Source organism: Corythoichthys intestinalis, chromosome 16 (assembly GCF_030265065.1).
Source record: "Corythoichthys intestinalis isolate RoL2023-P3 chromosome 16, ASM3026506v1, whole genome shotgun sequence".
In the NCBI taxonomy this organism is placed as follows: Eukaryota; Metazoa; Chordata; class Actinopteri; order Syngnathiformes; family Syngnathidae; genus Corythoichthys; species Corythoichthys intestinalis.
In genome coordinates, this window is record NC_080410.1 from 20,642,799 (window position 1) to 20,662,736 (window position 19,938).

The 19,938-nt window shown below is 37.3% G+C and overlaps 1 protein-coding gene across 7 annotated transcripts in view; it reads left to right on the forward strand.

Annotated features, from left to right (window-relative positions):
* LOC130904772 (protein phosphatase 1 regulatory subunit 29) overlaps nt 1-19,938 on the forward strand; it is a 137,834-nt gene that overhangs the window by 31,024 nt on the left and 86,872 nt on the right. For 5 of the 7 annotated variants that reach the window (XM_057817775.1, XM_057817774.1, XM_057817772.1 and 2 more), the window contains one exon: nt 14,669-14,825. The exons of the other annotated variants lie outside the window; for them this stretch is intronic. The gene's annotated coding sequence lies outside the window, so the exon portion shown is untranslated. The remainder of the gene's footprint in view (nt 1-14,668; nt 14,826-19,938) is intronic. 7 annotated transcript variants of the gene reach the window in all.

Genomic DNA, 19,938 nt, shown 5'->3' on the forward strand with positions numbered 1-19,938 from the left:
GAAGCTCATTTCTCCTGTGTTTCCCATTCCTGCCTCTCTGACACAGCCCAAACAGGATGTTGAAGTCCCTTAGCCTTTGAGGCTTAACTGGCACTAAAACTCTCAATAGGTGCAATAATGAGTCAATGTCTTATTCAGCCTTTAGCACTGTTACTTAAACAACAACATATTCACCAGATGTGGGCTCCCTCACGGTTCAGTGGGCACACCTGCCAAGTTCACACCTGCTTGCTTGACACTCTTAAAGTTGTGTCCTCTTTGTCACTCCATGTTTTACCCTAAGGGGTGTTTTTAAATAATTCAAGGATGTTTGGTGATTTTGCTTCTCTGTGTTTTGCATGAGTGCTTTGTTAAAAAGGTGGGATTTGGATTTAATTTCTTTTCATGTGTCCTAATGTTTTCATTTCTCTGACCACCTTAAATGTGAGGTTAACAAATATTACTCTTTAACCTCCTCCTACCTATTCCATCCAATATTACAATTTTGCATGCCACAGCTTTTAAATAAGTTACACATACCTCAACTTAGTACTCACATTTCTTTAATATTATCCATAGACAAAAGTACAGAAATGAAAAGAACTACATGCGAAAATACTGTATATTATTAAAATATATTCATGCAATTTTAAAATTATGCTTCTGTCCTTCGGAAAGAAAACCTTTAATGGTATCTTAATCGCTCTCTCACTACATGACACAATCACATTCAAATTGCATATCTTGAACATGCTGCCATTGTGTTTTCTAAGATGAGGATGGAGGGGTCAAGACATTTTCACACTCAAGACATGTTCATTTCTCTTCCCTGCTTGAAAAAAAAGTGACATCATAATTAAAGGGACTCACTCAAGACTATAGATTAACAGGCATCAGAGTAGAACATCTAATGAAATCCAGAGCAGTACTATTAAAAATCCTGCCTTTGCACAAATTTAAACCAAACATTTGGATTTTTGTAAAAGCAGAATTTGTAATAAAGTTCCTCTTACTTAATTGTATAATTTGTGTTGAATTTATACGTTCATAATTGAACTTTAAAATGAAACTTTAGTTCAAAGTTCATAACGGAACATTTTGAACTAAGTTGTCCCAAATTTTAACACTTTCATATTTTTTTTTTTCCAAAAATCCCTTTTATCCACTCTCTAATTTTGCTGAAGTGTGAAGATTATTCGTGATCGGATGATATACAGTGGGGCAAAGAAATATTTAGTCAGCCACCAATTGTGCAAGTTCTCCTACTTGAAAAGATTAGCGAGGCCTGTAATTGTCAACATGGGTAAACCTCAACCACGAGAGACAGAATGTGGGAAAAAAAACAAAATCACATTGTTTGATTTTTAAAGAATTTATTTCCAAATTAGAGTGGAAAATAAGTACCGGTATTTGGTCACCTACAAACAAGAAATATTTCTGGCTGTCAAAAGAGGTCTAACTTCTTCTAACTAGGTCTAACGAGGTCTAAAAAGACACCTGTCCACAAGCTCAGTCAGTCACACTCCAAACTCCACTATGGCCAAGACCAAAGAGCTGTCGAAGTACACCAGAGACAAAATTGTAGACCTGCACCAGGCTGGGAAGACTGAATCTGCAATAGGTAAAACGCTTGTAAAGAAATCAACTGTGGGAGCAAATATTAGAAAATGAAAGACATATTGATAATCTCCCTTGATCTGGGGCTCCATGTAAGATCTCATGCCGTGGCGTCAAAATGATACCAAAAACGATGAGCAAAAATCCCAGAACCACACAGAGGGACCGAGTGAATGACCTACAGAGAGCTGGGACCACAGTAACAAAGGCTACTATCTATAACACAATGCGCCGCCAGGGACTCAAATCCTGCACAGCTATACGTGTCACCCTGCTGAAGAAAGTACACGTCCAAGCTCGTCTGTGGTTCACTAGAGAGCATTTGGATGATCCAGAAGAGGACTAGAAGAATGTGTTATGGTCAGATGAAACCAAAATAGAACTTTTTGGTAGAAACACAGGATCTCGTGTTTGGAGGAAAAAGAATACTGAATTGCATCCGAAGACCACCATACCAGCTGTGAAGCATGGGGGTGGAGACGTCATGCTTTGGGGCTGTTTTTCTGCAAAGGGACCAGGACGAATGATCTGTGTAAAGGAAACAATGAATGGGGCCATGTATTGAGAGATTTTGAGTGAAAATCTCCTTCCATCAGCAAGGGCATTGAAGATGAGACGTGGGTGGGTCTTTCAGCATGACAATGACCCCAAACACACAGCCAGGGCGACAAAGGAGTGGATTCATAAGATGCATTTCAAGGTCCTGGATTGGCCTAGCCAGTCTCCAGATCTCAACCCCATAGAAAATCTGTGGAGGGAGTTGAAAGTCAGTGTTGCCCAAGGACAGCCCCAAAACATCACTGCTCTCGAAGAGATCTTTTTTTTGTTCCACATTCTGTCTCTCATGGTTGAGGTTTACCTATGTTGACAATTACAGGCCTCTCTAATATCTTCAAGTGGGAGAACTTGCAGAATTAGTGGTTGACTAAATACTTATTTGCCCCACTGTAGTCTCTGTCTGGGGCACACAGTTTTTTTGGTCTGACTGAGCTGATTGCTGGCTATCAGAAGAGGGAAGGAAAACACAACGAATGGGATTTTATTGAAACATGACCAGAGATACTTATGCAATCAGGACTGCCATCTACTCTATGAGTAAATTATGAACCCTTGTTTAGCATATGAAGAAGCCTTTGCATATTTCCATTTGGTAGCCATTTTTGGACTGCTTGTCATGCTTGTTTTAGCATGCTGAATATTTAATCAGTCAGTCTCTGGCCCATTTGAGATTTATTTATTTATCTTTTTGACTGTGGGCCATTGGTAGAGTAGTTTTCCCCCATAGCAGTGGCTGGCATGCAACCTCCCTGTGATTGACAGGCACTCAGTCCAGGGTGACGTGTGCCTTTTGCCAGCCTGCCTCAGCCCCGAAAGGGGCATATGTGTTATTGGAGAGTGAACATTTTCAATCGGAAACAAGGATACTCTTTTAATTCAGTCCCTGGAACAACTACCACGTGGATGAAATACTGCAAGATGCATACAGTATGCACACATTCAGCAAGCTGATGGATGAGCAAATGCATCCCGAGGGAGAGAAGTTTGACATATGGTGTGTTACACTCATGTATACATGCACACAAAGTATCTCAGTTCTCAAATCAGTTTTTTAGTCTTACAATGAAGTGCTTGCTTTAGATTCTAGGTATGACTCCTAGATACACCTAACTTGCCTGTGGACAAATGTTTTGACTGATCTGCTTCCAATCCATCTCGTTGTTTCGACAGCTGCTCATTTTAATGCGGCAATGAGAGAGAGAAAGGGAGTGACTGAGTGAAACAAAACGTGTGTGAGGACGAGATATCGAAGCACATGTTCTGAATGGCAACCCAGGTGTCACCTCATAAAGCTTCACAATAATAACCAAAAGGCTCACCGTCTCCCACAAAGCCATATATCCATGTCAATCATAGAAGTGACAGTGACGGATGAGAGGAGGTCTTAAATATTTAGTATGTATTTCCTAAAGAGAAGCCCATTTTATGCCTGCCATTTGTAGTTGCCACTGTGGCGACGAGTTGAAAGCGTAGGGATATAATGAGATACACTTGAGTGAGATGATAGCATTATATATAGGCGTATATTCCACGCTTTTTTGAGGGCTAGCAGTTGAGGTGGTAGCCAGTTGACAAGTGAAATAATATAAGTGAGGCTTTCATTTAATCATTGTTGACTAAGCTAACAGTACTTTAGTATCTAGTATTACAAAATCTTACATTGTCCAATTGGTAGATACCACTAGCTTTGTGTTTGACAGCAGTCCTTTTGAAATAGGTAGCAAAACAATAACTTCTAGAAAAGTTAGTGTTATCCATGGCTTTAATTGAATTCCATTCAATTATTTTGGTGTCAGTTAAAGAACTAAAGAAATAAGAAAGAAAGAATTGTCATTGCAGTATTTCTAAACAAGCTTCAATAATCTGTACGACTTTTTACAGGACACAACGTATAATTCACATTAAAAATGTACGTATAATCATTAAACCTACAACTTCCCAAACATTTGATGTACCACCACTGAGACAGTCTAAGAAACGTTTTCAACATGTTTTTAAAAATTTTTTTTAAATCATTTGTTTATTGGTTATGTAAAATAATATACAGTGTTAATTGGTCACATTTTTAGCCATACCTAGAAGCCAGCTTTAATTGACATTATCAGTTGTTTAGCAGTACAGTACATAGCATTGTTTCTAAAGTTTTGTATTCCTAACAGAGCTACGCACATGTGACAGAAAAAAACCTATAAATACAGTTGTACCCTGACATACTATCACTTCGACACACGATCTTTTCGACATCCGACGTAAAATTTGATTCGCCATTTGTTTCTACATCAGATGACATGTTGGAATTACAACGATTTACGACATTGCTGCAGTTTCTTTGTTTTGCCACAAGACGGATGCACGGCGGATATTGTTGTGAGAAAAATTAACACGGCTTCCAAGAAGGTTAGTTGGTGGTGAAAAAAGGAAAAAGGTGACACTTACCATTGAAATGAAGATGGAAATGATAGAAAAATATGAGCGTGGTGCGCGCATCCGTGAGTTGGCTCGACAATACTGCCGTAGAATGTTTACGATCTCGACGGTCCTCCTCCGACCTTCGATCGCCAGTCTTTATAAGTTGAGGTGTCAATTATTATTGTGGTATCATCGCCAAAGAAATTGCCAGCTTCGTCAGGTTTTTAATCATTTATTTCAGAACTTGTGCAACAAAACATGCCTACTGTCTGCCGCAGTTGACGCCAACAACAAATTAAAAAACAAAATAAAATTACTACCGCAGCTTTAGTATTCCGACACGTCAGCCACGCGGTGCGTTTAGGTACCGCACACAAAACATGTCCGCCACATTGGAACATCGTTAAATTATTATAGGAATTTTTACTATTATTATTATTATTACATTACTATTCTGATTTTAATGTATAATTTATTTGTTTTGCTATGTGTAATAGTCATTTGTAAAAGTACCAGCAGTTTTATTAAAGATGGATATAGTGTAGGTTTTTGGGCTGTGGAACGAATTAATGGAATTATAATGTATTCTTATGGGAAAATCCTGCTCGAAATACGACCATTTTGACTGACAAACAAGGTCCTGGAACGAATTAACTGCATATGCAGAGGTACCACTGTATAAATATCTATCTATCTATCTATCTATCTATCTATCTATCTATCTATCTATCTATCTATCTATCTATCTATCTATCTATCTATCTATCTATCTATCTATCTATCTATCTATCTATCTATCTATCTATCTATCTATCTATCTATCTATCTATCTATCTATCGATCTATCGATCTATCGATATATAGATATTAGCGGTGTCAAATGATTAAAATTTTTAATCGAGTTAATTACAGCTTAAAAATTAATTAATCGTAATTAATCGCAATTAATCGCAATTCAAACCATCTATAAAATATGCCATTTTTTCTGTAAATTATTGATGGACTGGAAAGATAAGACACAAGATGGATATATCCATTCAACATACGGTACATATGTACTGTATTTCTTTATTATTACAAAAAATCAACAAGATAGCATTACCATTATTAACATTCTGTTAAAGCGATCCATGGATAGAAAGATGATAGAATGCCGATGTCACACGCCCGTACCGGTGCCCTATATTCGGCTTAGACTCCAACAGACTCCGATGGCTGGATGGAGCCCTGGTGGCCATTATGCTTGCTTCATACTTTTATGTCATTGGCTTAGCTACCTGCCAATCAAACACACCGGAACTAGCGTTGAAGGAGAATCTTTGTGTCAAAATGATTCAATCGAAAAAAAGTGCCTTCAAAACTTTTTCCACTTCAAAAAAAAAAAGTCTGTTCAAAACTTTTTCCACTTTGAAAAAAAAAAAAGAGTTTAAAACTTTTTGCTTTTCAAAAAAAGTGACACTTCAATAAAAAAAATATGTATATTTCAAATAAAAAAATATATTAAAAAAAAAAAGTTTTTGCAAATAATTTTTTTCTTTGATTAAAAATAGTTTTTTGATTAAAGCAACTTTTATTGCGATTGAATGATTTTGACACAAATGTCCTACCCCTAATATGGCTCAAACACAAAAAGGATTGCTTCAATCAAAGAAAACAGTTTGAATGAAAAATAAATCAAATGCGAATTTCTGAGTCTCAAATATTTTTTCACATTCAAACCTTTTTTTCTACGATTGATTTAAAAAAAAAATTGATTGAAGTGATTTTTCTTTTGAAAATATATATTTTTTGGTTTGAAGCAATTTAATTTTTGATTGAATAATAAAGACACAAATGTCCTAGCCAAAATGTGGTCCAAACGGAAAATTACATGACTTCAATCAAAAATGGTGTTTCAATAAAAAAAAAACTTTACTTTGATCAAAAAAATAAAATTCAATCAAAGAAAAATAGTTTTCAAATATATTTTTTTGAGTTTCAAATTTATTTTTGCATTCAAACACATTTTTTTTGATTGAAGCGACGTTTTCTTCGATTGAAAGTATATATTTTGAATGAAGCAACTTTTTATTTGATCGAAGCAACTTTTTTTTTGATTGAATAATAAAGACACAAATCTACCTCCATATTTAAGCAGGGTATTTGTGCGTTAATTGCGTCAAATATTTTAACGTGATTATTTTTAAAAAATTAATTAACGCCCGTTAACGCGATAATTTTGACAGCCCTAATACTCAGGTGACTTGAAGTTCTGCTCTGAGACCCCCAATTTGGCCAAATTTCAAAATTGTCCGATATGCATCTGTGACAAAACATTGGAAAGCTTAAAATCTCAATTTTCTGGAGGAAGAAACATTTTTGACTGAAGGGCATTTAAAAAAAAAAAAAGTTTTTTGAACAGGAAAACCCTATATGGAGGTGATACCAGGCGAGAGCAGAATTACACACACCATGACTTTAATGAGATATTATCGCCTACTTACCTTGTTTCGATCCAAAAACTTCATGTCGCATGTATCGCTGAGTGTCAAGACACAGCTGTGAACGGCCGCAGCTGTATTTTTTGGGGATTTTATGGGTGAAACATGATAATATAACAAGGGTCGCGATGCAGAAATCGCAGACATCAAGGAGTGGTCGAGATTTTCTTTTTCATATATTTACCCTCTTCATCTAAAAAATTGGGAAAATACGAATGTAACAAAAAAATTACAATTAAAGCAATAGTTATGATGTAGATATCCGTGAATTTTTTACAGACGTCATTTTTTTCATTGTGACGTAATTTGTTCAAAAGTTTAAAATATGCAAGTGTATAATTTTTAAAGTCTTTTTTTTTTTTTTTTTTTTTTTTACATATATATATATATATATAGCTAAAATGACAGACATTTTGAATCATAAATATAATTACTTACCTTGTTTCCATGGCTAGGTTGAGACAAAAACGGCTGCGCGACGTCTCTAAACGGGGGTTTCCAGGGTAAAACGGGCAAATTAAAAATAGTTTGGGGCCTTAATGCACCATGAATCTGCTATGGCAGGGATTGAGCTTTTTGACAACAAACACTCCAAGTAGATCTGGCGTGCCACGAAAGATGCGCATGCTGAAAAGCACCTCATACCCACTGTGAAGTATGGGGGTGGGTCAGTGATGCTGTGGGGCTGTTTTGCTTCCAAAGGCCCGGGGAACCTTGTTAGTGTGCATGGCATCATGAATGCTATGAAATACCAGGACATTTTACATCAAAATCTGTTGCACGCTGCCCGAAAGCTGAAGATGGGTCGTCACTGGGTCTTTCAGCAAGACAATGACCCTAAATATGGCCAAATCTACACAGAAATGGTTCACCAGACACAAAATCAAGCTCCTCCTATGGCCATCTCAGTCCCCAGACCTTGTTTTGTTGGCAAAAGGGGTTGTACAAAGTATTAACACCAGGGGTGCTAATAATTGTGACACACATTATTTGATGTCAAATCATTCTTTATGTGGGATTTCATCCCCACTGAATGAATGCACTTGTATTGAAGGTTGGATTTTTCTCTTTTTTTCCATTAAGGTCCCATATTATTTGAATTAAAAAAATATATATTAGAAACTAAAAAACAGGGGTGCCAATAATTATGGAGGGCACTGTATATATATATATATATATATATATATATATATATATATATATATATATATATACAGTATATATATATAAATATATATATATATATATATATATATATATATATATATTTATATTTATATATATATACTGTATATATACTGTATATATACATATATATATATATATATATATATATATATATATGTATATATACAGTATATATATGTATATATACAGTATATATATATAAATATATATATATATATATATATATATGTATGTATGTATGTATATATTTATGTATGTATATATGTATGTATACTCTTTTATACATCTTTAACTACACACATGCTGCAGTATATCCTGATCAGTCTACTGTTGACAGCTCAAACAAAGCATGAAGCATTATTCCAACATAACATAGCAAAAAAAAATCACATTCGATCAGCACAGTTGGAAAGTTTTCCTTGAATGTATCACTTTAAACAACACATTGCCTCACTAGGAGAACACAAAATTGCGGGTGTAAGCACCCGTGTCAACTTGATTGCAGTTAATTCTCTCTTCTATTGAACCGAATTAGGTGGTTTCGACATCAGTTCCACTGGAGCCCATCACATTGCTTGTAGCTAACACAAATTGCACACTAGATTTAAAATATTGTAATGTCACAAATCTTTGTGAGAAGTATAACTCATATTACAAAGTGAATGCAACAAGCACTCTGTTGGGAAAACAATCTTGTAGTATCAATCCTTACGCAAAAAATCCTCTGCATAGTTTAAGCCAAAAAGTGAGTCATGAAAAAGAAAATAGAATGGGGACAGTATTCTTGAACTCGACTACTCTCAGATAGCGAGTGCACACTGGGGAGACACTTTTACTCTGCCTCAACAGTGAGCCTTAAAGCCTGTTTGCATGTAAGACTGTTTGTTTTAGTGCTTGAGTGTGACTGCAATTTATGAGGAGCCATCAGGGATAGAAATCACGATTACAGAACCTCTCACTTTCACTCCTAAAACACTCTTATGCACACTACTAACACACTCTCATGAGTACTGCTGAATTTGGCCTACTTAATACACTCTAGTACTGAAATGCTCTCCTATAAGTGACTGTTTTTTTTTTGTCTCGCTTCTATTCATTCTTGAAATACTCTCATATAAACTAATGAATTGCTCTCAAAAGCTCTACCGTAAGATCCTCATGCCATTATTTAAAACCTCTAATCGTACACACTACTAAAACACTTTCATATGTGCTGTTTAATGCTCTTAAAACTACTGCAGATTGTTTCTTGCAGCCCATGAAATGTTCTTACACTCACTATTGAAATGTGTTATTAGATATTACATTGAAACATGAAGTTCAGAAAATTATAAGAAGGTGTTTCAGGATGTATGTGAAAAGATGTCAATAGTAGAGGTGTGCAAAATTTCCGATTCTTAGATTATTCGCGGTTCGGCCGTCGAAGCTTCGAGAACGATTCACAAACATCCAAATTCCGATTATTGAAATATGCCAAGTAAAGCTTGGCATACAACACACTCAGCGTGCCGCGCGGTCGATGAGGAACGGAGTGAGAGTAGCTAAACATCATGCTTCTCGTTACCCGGCCCCTCGGGTAATGCCAATGCTCAACTCACGGCTCTAGCTCAACTCACGCCACGAGATTAAAAAAACAACACAACAACATACCTGACTGCTGCCGAAAAGCTGCTACAAAGTACATCCACATAATGTTACGGTAGATATCATTTATATACACCCTACCCACCGACGTCACAAAATCACGTGATCGCTGTATTGTTCTGCCCCCTTGTCCGTCATTTTGTGTCTGTATTATCAATGGTCTCAATTGATCGAGCAGTTTATAATGCATTTCATGGAAGACCCGGCGCTTTTGGATGCCGTAAACTCACTGGATGCGTTGCATAAAAGGCGTTATGTGGAAAAGCTTCAGTTTATCCATTCGCCAGATCCATATTTGATGCCTAAATCGATGTTTTTTGACCCGCTGTCTGCGCCGTCTTTGCCTGACATCTGCTAGCTACCCTGATATTTACAACTATATTGTCCACACAAAATCAGCCCATTCTCACGAAAGTTTGAAAAACTTTAAGAGCTTGGAGGCTTATAAATACTTCGTTGCTGGTTGGGTGAAACAGGTCCTCGTCCACGAAAATTCGGCAGGAATCTATCTTGTGCTTGGAAAGGTGAGTTACGAAATTTTCAATTCAAAATCTTTTGTTCTTGCTAACATCCACTGTCAAGTCTAATGTATTTCATGTCATTTGTCAATCGAGCTAGGGCTTTTAATGTTTATATGATTTAGCGATAGCACTCTCACTACATACATCCGTGTATGTTGTCGGCGATTAGCCTAGCAATGATCTTAATTGTGGTTGTCAGCCCAAAACCCTCTAAATATATATTAAATGCATCTTACCAGATATAAAATGACTACTACATAATCTGTGGTAATCGTTTGGAGCCCAATTTTCTCATCGAATTGCGGCAGCCCATCTCGCTCTCTCCTCTCCGGGTCTCTCGGAATCCGGTAGAACTTCAAGTCTCTCCGTCTATCTTCTCTGTTATTGCAACCGATCGCCACACACGCCTTCACCATTTTGATTATTAATGTTAACGAGCAGAAAAACACGCCGTAAATAGGAGGAATGTACATAGCCGTAACAGGTAAACACGATGTGTTGACGGACAATTGGGCGGCACCAGTCAGGTGGGCGGAGTTGTGACATCACGTGGGTAGGGTCTATAGGACTAGATGCATTACAGATTCGGTAGATATAGCAGCACACCTACAAAAAGCTAGATGCAGGCGTTAGTAAGCGGCCACCATCTTAAAGCAGTACACTTCCCTGCAAGGCTGTTGAGCGAACCTTCCAAACAAACCTAATTAACTTTTTATCTAAAATACTCCTGAATCGGTAAAATATTGACTTGAATCTATCTTTAAAATAGTTTTAAAACTTTCACATGTCGAAAGTAGACAAAAGGGAAATTATGGAATAACGGGAGCAATTTTAACAACTTTAATGGTTGATTCACAACATTAAATTAATTGAATGTAGTTTAAAGCTGCTGATACAGAATGGGGACTGGAGTTTTTTATTTACTGTTATTTTTGTATATTTGTTTACTGCTATATGTTAACTTGATACTGAAATAGTAGTTTGGTTTAGCCTGAGAGTATTTTTGAACAATTTTGGAACTAAAGTACAAAACATTTTTAAAAAATTAAAAAAAGAAAAAAAAAGGAGGGGGGGTGCATCAATAATCGTTTTATAATCGAATCGGAGCCTCTGAATCGTAATCGTAATCGAATCGTTAGGTGCCCAAAGATTCCCAGCTCCAGTTAATAGTGTGAATCAGAGAATTTTTAATCTGTGTTGTGGAGAACATGTCAGGAGAGCATTTTGTAATGTCTATCGAAGTAATCCTGTATTACTTATAGCTCCTTCAAATCAAATCAAATCAAATTTATTTATATTGCCCTTTACAAGAACCTGAGAGGTCCTCAAAGTACTTTCTAACAAAGCAAAATATAGTTCATGATAAGTAATTGAGAAGAAAAAAAAAACGTGTCACGCTAAAAGTCATTGCAACAAATAAAATCCAAACACATTAAAACCCTAAAAAAATAAACAATAAAATAAAAACAAGCTACGCTAGTCAGGAGAAAAAGCTCATCTAAAAACATGGGTCTTTAGCCGCGATTTGCCTTGTATTTACAGTACAGTATACTGTAAACTGTAAGCCAGCACAATGGAGCCCTCCACCCATTTAAACTTGAAAAAGGAGAAGCAGGATCAGTATTATTGCTGATAATTGGATGTCACAGTCTGCTCTCTTTGGGTCTCTCTAACCGGGATTTTTTGTGTTTAAGTGTATGTGTGTATGTTGTGTGAGCGCTGAAAATGCTTGAGGGTGGGAGAGGTAGGAGACATAAGAGGAGAGGCAGCGAGAATTGCGACTGCATGTCAGCTTCTCTGACAGCAATTTGCAGAAATTATTCATAGATAGGCCGTGTGCTTGAGGTGTGCGTTGACAGGTGTCCTCTGGAACACCAAGAGTGTAGTATCCCATCATATAGTGTACAGTATACTGTAACAATACTTAAATGAAGGAGGGCATCGCTTACTTCTTCTGACATGCCCCTATTCAGTAATTATTGCTCCCTGTGCTTGTTTTCTCGTGTGAGTTAACACAACAGATACAGTGCCACCATATTGACTGGTCGCAGCAATTTTTCCTGGCCTGCACAAAACTGGTGTATTTGTGGTTTAATAAACTATAAATAAAACCAAATTTTTATTTTATTTCTCTTATGTTGTATTGAATTGGTGTTGGCAGCATGGCAAATTACTGTTTCATACATCCGCCTCAAAGATCGAGTTCGAAAGTTATTTGTTTCGGTCCCATCTTTCTTGAGTTGACGAACACAATTTCGTTTAAGTCGGTATTGCCTTACATGGCTTTCAGGGCTGGCCAAAAGTATCTGCAGTGCTGCAGTTCTGTCAGATGATGCTCAGTTTCTCCCAGAAAATGATTGCAATTACAAATGCTTTGGTAGTAATATCTTCATTTATTTTGTTTGCAATGAAAAAAAAAGAGAATGAAAAAATGTATTATCATTTTACACAAAACTTCTAAAATTGGCTGGACAAAAGTATTGGTACCCTCAGCCTATTACTTGGTAGCACAACCTTTAGACAAAATAACTGCGAACAACCGCTTCCGGGATCCATCAATGTGATTCTTACAATGCACTGCTGCAATTTTAGACCATTTTTCTTTGGCCAACTGCTCCAGCTCTCTGATATTTGAAGGGTGCCTTCTCCAAACTGCCATTTTCAGATCTCTCCACGGGTGTTCTATGGGATTCAGGTCTGGATTCATTGCTGGCCACTTTAGAAATCTCCAGTACTTTCCCTCAAACCATTTTCTAGTGCTTTTTAAAGCGTGTTTTGGGTCATTGTACTGCTGGAAGACCCATGACCTCTGAGGGAGACCCAGCTTTCTCACACTGGGCCTCACATTATGCTGCAAAATTTGTTGGTAGTCTTCAGACTTCCTAATGCCATGCACACAGTCAAGCAGTCCAGTGCCAGATGCAGCAAAGCAACCCCAAAGCATCAGGGAACCTCCGCTATGTTTGACTGTGGGGACTGTGGTCTTTTCTTTGAAGGCCTCGCTTTTTTTCCTGTAAACTTTTGCTGATGCCTTTTCCCAAAAGGATCTGCTTTTGTCTCATCTAACCAGGGAACATTCTTCCAAAACAATTTTGGCAAACTCCAGCCTGGCTTTTTTATGTTTCTGGGTCAGAAGTGGGGTCTTCCTGGGTCTCCTGCCATAAAGTCCCTTTTCATTCAGACGCCGACGGATTGTACAGGTTGACACTGTTGTACCCTCGGACTGCAGGGCAGCTTGAACTTGTTTGTGTGTTAATCGAGGTTCTTCATCCACCATCCGCACAATCTTTAGTTGAAATCTCTCGTCAAATGTTCTTTTCCGTCCATATCTAGGTAGGTTAGCCACAGTGCCATGGGCTTTACATATATTGATGACACTACGCTCGGTAGACACAGGAACATTAGGGTCTTTAGAGATGGACTTGTAGCCTTGAGATTGCCCTTGCTTGCTAACAATTTATAACAAACAAGACAGAGGTTGAGTCAACTTTAATCCATTTTAACAGGCTGCAAGTGTGGTTTAGTTATTGCCGCCACCTGTTATGTGCCACAGGTGCTGTTAATTGCACAAATTAGAGAAGTATCACATGATTTTTCAAAGGGTGCCAATACTTTTGTCTGGCCCATTTTTGGAGTTTTGTGTGAAATGATCAATTGTTTTTCATTCTCTTTTGTGTTTTTTCATTGTGAGCAAAATAAATGAAGATATTACTTCCAAAGCATTTGTAATTGCAATCATTTTCTGGGAGAAATTGAGCATTATCTGACAGAATTGCAAGGGTGCCAATACTTTTGGCCAGCACTGTATATACTGTACCTGTCATATACTGTAACACACCGGCTGTTAGTCAACACCTCATTTGAATGTATCTTTGTGGCAGATGGGCTTCCGTCTGCAGTGAAGCATCACAAAATGGAGTTAAGTCAATTCTCAGACAGTTGAAAAACATTAATACATTTGCTCTCAAGCTACTTCAACACTTAATACTGGTTAATAGCTTGTAAAACTAATAGAGCAAGTAGCCATTGGACATTGCATAACATAACAGTGACAATGTGTATGATTTGGCTCACAGTAGCATTATTACTACTGGTTGATTATTCTCCCAATCCAAGCCCAAGAGCCAAGAAAAAAAACATGAATTCTCTTTTTACTGTACATAGATAATAACAATGATATCATTTTTGCTTATATATTTGGAAGAATACATTTTTTCCTTTTAAAAATGATTCCATTCGATATTTTTGATCATTTTTTTCTCTCATTTCCAGACCCAACCTGTGATAAAGCACCATTCCATAGAAGAGATTTAAAGACTGGGCCAACCACTGGTCGTTTGTTTTTTTTTTTTGTTTGTTTGTTTTTTTTTAGGAAATTCTTTTGTCTCTTCTTCATGAGGGATATGCAGCACAGCGGCTAAGTAAAAAGGTAAGATACAAAGTCAACTGACAACAGAGCAGGACAACATTGTAGAAAAAGGTAGGGCATGAACATAGTTTTTTTCTATTGTACTGTATAATTATTTTTAGTTTATATTAAACACATTCTTACTAGGATTGATTCAATTAAAATATAGTTACACCTTTTATACAATTAGTTAAACTTTTGACATACTTTAGGACATAGTACAGAGGTGAGAATCTTTGGGTACCTCACAATTCGATTGCGATTACGATTCAGAGGCTACGATTCGATTATAAATCGATTATTGATGAGTGGTGCAGTGGTTAGTGCTCCTGCCTTACAGTGAGAAGATCCAAACATCACATATGATGGTGCTTTTAGCTGCTTTTAATGTTTCGTACATTAGTTATAAAAAATAGTATAAAAATCCTCTCGGGCTTAAATAAACTACTATTTCAGTATCAATTTAACAGTACAAAAAAGTAAATAAAATACTCAAGTCCTCATTTTGTATTAACAGAATAAAATTTAGCATTTTGCAGAAATATACTATTTTAACCAACCCAAAGTGCACTCAGGTATAAATGAAAGACAATGTGTACCACTACTTCAATACAAATGGCTCAAAAAAGTGTTTTTTTTCTGCTTTTTAAGTTGTGTAAACATGAACATATAAACATCAACGGGTTTCCCTGAGGTACAAATAATAATAGTAATAATAAATAAATAAATAAATAAATAAGTAAATCAGGCGGCACGGTGGCTGAGTGGTTAGCACGTCTGCCTCACAGTTCTGAGATCAAGGGTTCAATCCCGGGCTTCGGCCTTCCTGTGTGGAGTTTGCATGTTCTCCCCGTGCCTGCGTGGGTTTCCTCCGGGAACTGCGGTTTCCTCCCACATCCCAAAAACATGCATGGTAGGCTGATTGAACACTCTAAATTGTCCATAGGTGTGAGTGTGTGCGTGGATGGTTGTGTGTCTCCTTGTGCCCTGCAATTGGCTGGCAACCAATTCAGGGTGTCCCCTGCCTGCTGCCCAAAGTTAGCTGGGATAGGCTCCAGCACCTCCGCGACCCTCGTGAGGAATAAGCGGCATGGAAAATGAATGAATGAATGAATAAGTAAATCAAGTCCTTTTGCATCCGAACCTCAACAGGACAGGTCAAGTGTGTTTAGCTACTGAGAAAATTCCATGTTCTTGTAAAAGAATAGGAGTTGATCCACGTGCTCAGATTAAAGTGCGTTCTTCTGTGTGTTGACTCCTGCCGACGAAAAAATAAGGTTCTGCGTGTGGGCGTAGCATGTCAGATGGCTAAAGTTATGCGATGTTGTTTTGCGATGTTCCATTCATTTACAGCACCGCTTAGCAACTCAAGCATATTAGCACTCGTGTGGTTTTCATGCATTGTGCGTAACAGCGAGTCAGTCTACATTCGACAGCGATGGCATGATTTCTACTTTTGTCTACTTGTAGAGAGGTGATGGGATGATGTACCTCGGCTAATTGCTTTTAAAATTCTTCGAAATCCCCTATTTTCTAGAAGATTTTCTAGTCGAAACCAAAATAACTCCACAGGTCTGCTTTTACATTTTTGGGAGCAGGTCTGATCTCACGAAGAAGTTAGTTGCCATGCTTATTGCTCTTTTGTATCTCGGAAGCGTGAGTTGTAGATGTGTACTCTTGGTCAGTTCCGAATAAAGTCCCGAAGACCGCGCTGACTGGGTTTTAGTTCAACTTTACTTGGCATATTTAAATAATCGGAATTTGGATGTTTGTGAATCGTTCAAAAATCCTTCATGGCCGAATCGCGAATAATCTAAGAATTGTCAATTTCACACACCTTTACTAATGATAATATAATAATAACGATAATTATAATAATGACAACAATGACAACATTGACAATAACAATAACAATCACAAAAACAATACTGTATGTAAAAAACGTTTGGGTCTTACCATGCCATAAAAACAAGGGTGAAAGTTTGCATAGGGATGGTAGGGACATAACATTACCAACTTTTCATGGTACTCAAATTGTCCCCACCAACTTTTAAGCAACCTTATTTGGATTATATAATGAGATCAGTTATATAAGTAATTTAGATTTTCTTCCCATATTTTCTAAGGATAGAATTGACCCTACCATTATTAAGTGAATTACTTTCATTCTGGTCAGACTTACATTTACCCCTTTTCACTTGCTGAATGTGCCGGATCCATTTTTTTTGCCCAAGTGGCGCCTTCTCTGCCCCCTTTGAAGAGGAGGGCTATTAGAATTTTTTTTCAGCCAGCAGCAGCCGCCACTGTAGGTAATGTAAAAAGACGTCAATGTTGTGGAGGTGGGGAACACGCCACTAATTTTGGTACTGAAAGTCCAACCTGCATCAGGGTTAGCATAACATTAAATTGTGTGAACTTGTTAACCTGTAAAACGTAAAAAGAAAGCTGATGAGAGAGGTGACTTCCTGTATGCTTTCTACTGTTAACGTTAATTCAACAGTGCATTTTGTGCATCTATTCATTAATTAAAATGTATTAATTTTCTACATCTTTTAAAAAATATATTTTTATTTGCAACCTATGCACATTTTTTTTACCCCCACCACCAAAAAAAAAAAAAAAAAACACAACCACTGTAAATTTCCTTTATATAAAGCAAGCATTTTGACTTACTCCCATGAAAATAATTTTAATTTTTTTAATTTTTACGTAGGAACCAGTTATTTTTGAGAAATGTACCCAATCTGTTTGGTGTTATTAATGTCCTGTTCCCATCAAAAAGTATACATGCAGGTTATGCTGTTCTAGCGTCTCTACCAATGTCGGGACCAAACCTACGTCCTTGCATAAAAGTTTATTCATCGGTTGATCTTTTCATGGTAGCATTATAGTTCAATAGAGGTTTCTTCGTATGTATGTGTTGATTTCAGAGTACGGCATTTGACTTGAAATTTACAGTACAGTACATTGTTTGAGGGCAGGCAACTGATTTTTTTAAAGTGGACATTGTCACTTTCTTTCAGCAGACAAGGATTGGCACCGGCAGGCAAGAAAACATTAGTTAGTATCTTTGCTTAAAGGCATACATTAGCTTCTTCACTGCCTTATTGCGCTTATTCCAGTGGCACGGCTATCATTTGTGCTGACAGCTTTGCATTTGCCACTGCTATTATATCTCGTCAGGAAGCAGTGTTAAAGTGTGCTCTATGTGTCAGGCCGTGATAAAGTAAAAGAAATAATTGTTGTAATTACTTTGTCTCTGTTTTCATTCCGCCCACTTGCGTTAAAAAGAATGTAATGCAGAGCAAACTCCCACTCATTTGCCTTCTGTATTCCTGAGATAAAGTTACTGAGCAGGGTTATGACAAATATATACAAGTGAGTTTGATGCTGTTGTGTGGAAGTCAATGTATGGAATGATAGTTGGACATATTAGTTTTCAGATGTTCTGACATTCAGAAGACATTCTCACAGAATATCAGAGCAAGACATGTTTTTGATTTGTCATGATTTTGAAGCCCAATTTTATGTACTCAAATACATTTGGCAGGGTGTGTTAAATTTAGTTTTTTTTCTCCATTTTTTGGTGATTTTTTTTCATACTCTTCTCTTCCACCTGCCTAGTTTTTTTTTGTTGAGCAGAGAAGTGTTCCAAAATGAAATCATGCATGCACACAGTGATCCCTGTTCTCCAATGTCATATTTGGTTTCAAGCAAAAACCCCGTGTGATGCGAATCCATCGCACCACACTCTCACGCGTCTCACGGCCTCTCCTGGCATGCCTCATGTGTCCTCGCATGCTCTACCAGTCACTGTGAGATGCTGCCCCACAGGATCACAGAAACCCATTGAAGCTCTGCAAGAACCATTTAAACATTTCTCAGCATTAAATGGAGGACTGACTTAAGTGTGAACATCAGTCAAGCGTGGGTAAAAATGCTGCCTTCTGCATTTAAGAATTCTCTGCCCTTTGAATGCCATTTATCAGCTTAGGTGCTAATTGCCTTTACATAATAACACAACACAGTGAGGCAAAGTGAGGTTTTGCTGTGTCTCTCTTTAAAATAAAACTTAAAAAATTAAAAGAAAAAAAAAAAAAAATGGAGGTTTGTGGTAGCTATCAGCTGCTGCATTGTCGATCAACAGAAATGCTTAAGTGGTTGCTAGGCAGAATCCCTAAGATCTTTAACCCTGTCAAAAAATATTACACATTCCACTCACCATAGACAGCTATTTGGAATATTGGGCGGAGAATTTTATGTTTACATGCAGGGTAAAGGAAGGACAGAGACAGTTTCTAACAGTCAAAGTCAGACAAAAGTTAAGACGCATTGTATGGATTATGAGAAAAGAAGCTTAATAAAGTCATTTGAAAGTGCATGAGAAAATTTTACACCCTATGCTAATGCCAATCAGCTACAACCTGCTTAATATCTTTTAATCTAAAACATAAGACGGAATCAAAGACGGTGGTACCTCGACATACGATTCTTTCGACATCCGACGTAAGATTTGACTCGACATTTATCTCGACATATGAGGACATGCTCGAAATACGACGATTTATGACCGTCGCATTTTGACAGTTTTCCCGCAAGATGACAGCATGGTGAATTGTGAGAGAAATCAACATTGGTCCCAAGAAGGTTAGTGCAGGTGGTGAAAAAAGAAGAAATTAAAAAGAAAATAATTGAAAAATATGAGCGTGGTTTGAGCGTCAATGAACAGGTTCAACAATACGCCAGTAATATGTCTATGATCTTGATGGTCCTCAAGCAGATGGAAGCCATCAAAATGGTCAAAGCATCCAAGGGGACGACTATTCTCTTTAAACGTAGTAGTGCTATTTCGAAGGAGTTGGAACTCCTTTTGCCGATATGGATTAAGGAAAAGGAGACCTCCACCCACTGTCTCCTCTGACCTCCCTTCGCTAGTCTCTATAATTTAAGGTTGTAGTGCAGAGCAAGGACTGGAGTCTGAGATGGTGTGTCAAAATAAGCATCCAAACTGCGATGCATTATTGACATTCTAGCAGCAATGTTACACATAAGTCATTCAGAATGGACACTGGTAAAAACTTACAACATGCGGCTTTTTCCTTAACCAAAAATGTTCCCCGGAACATCATAACTG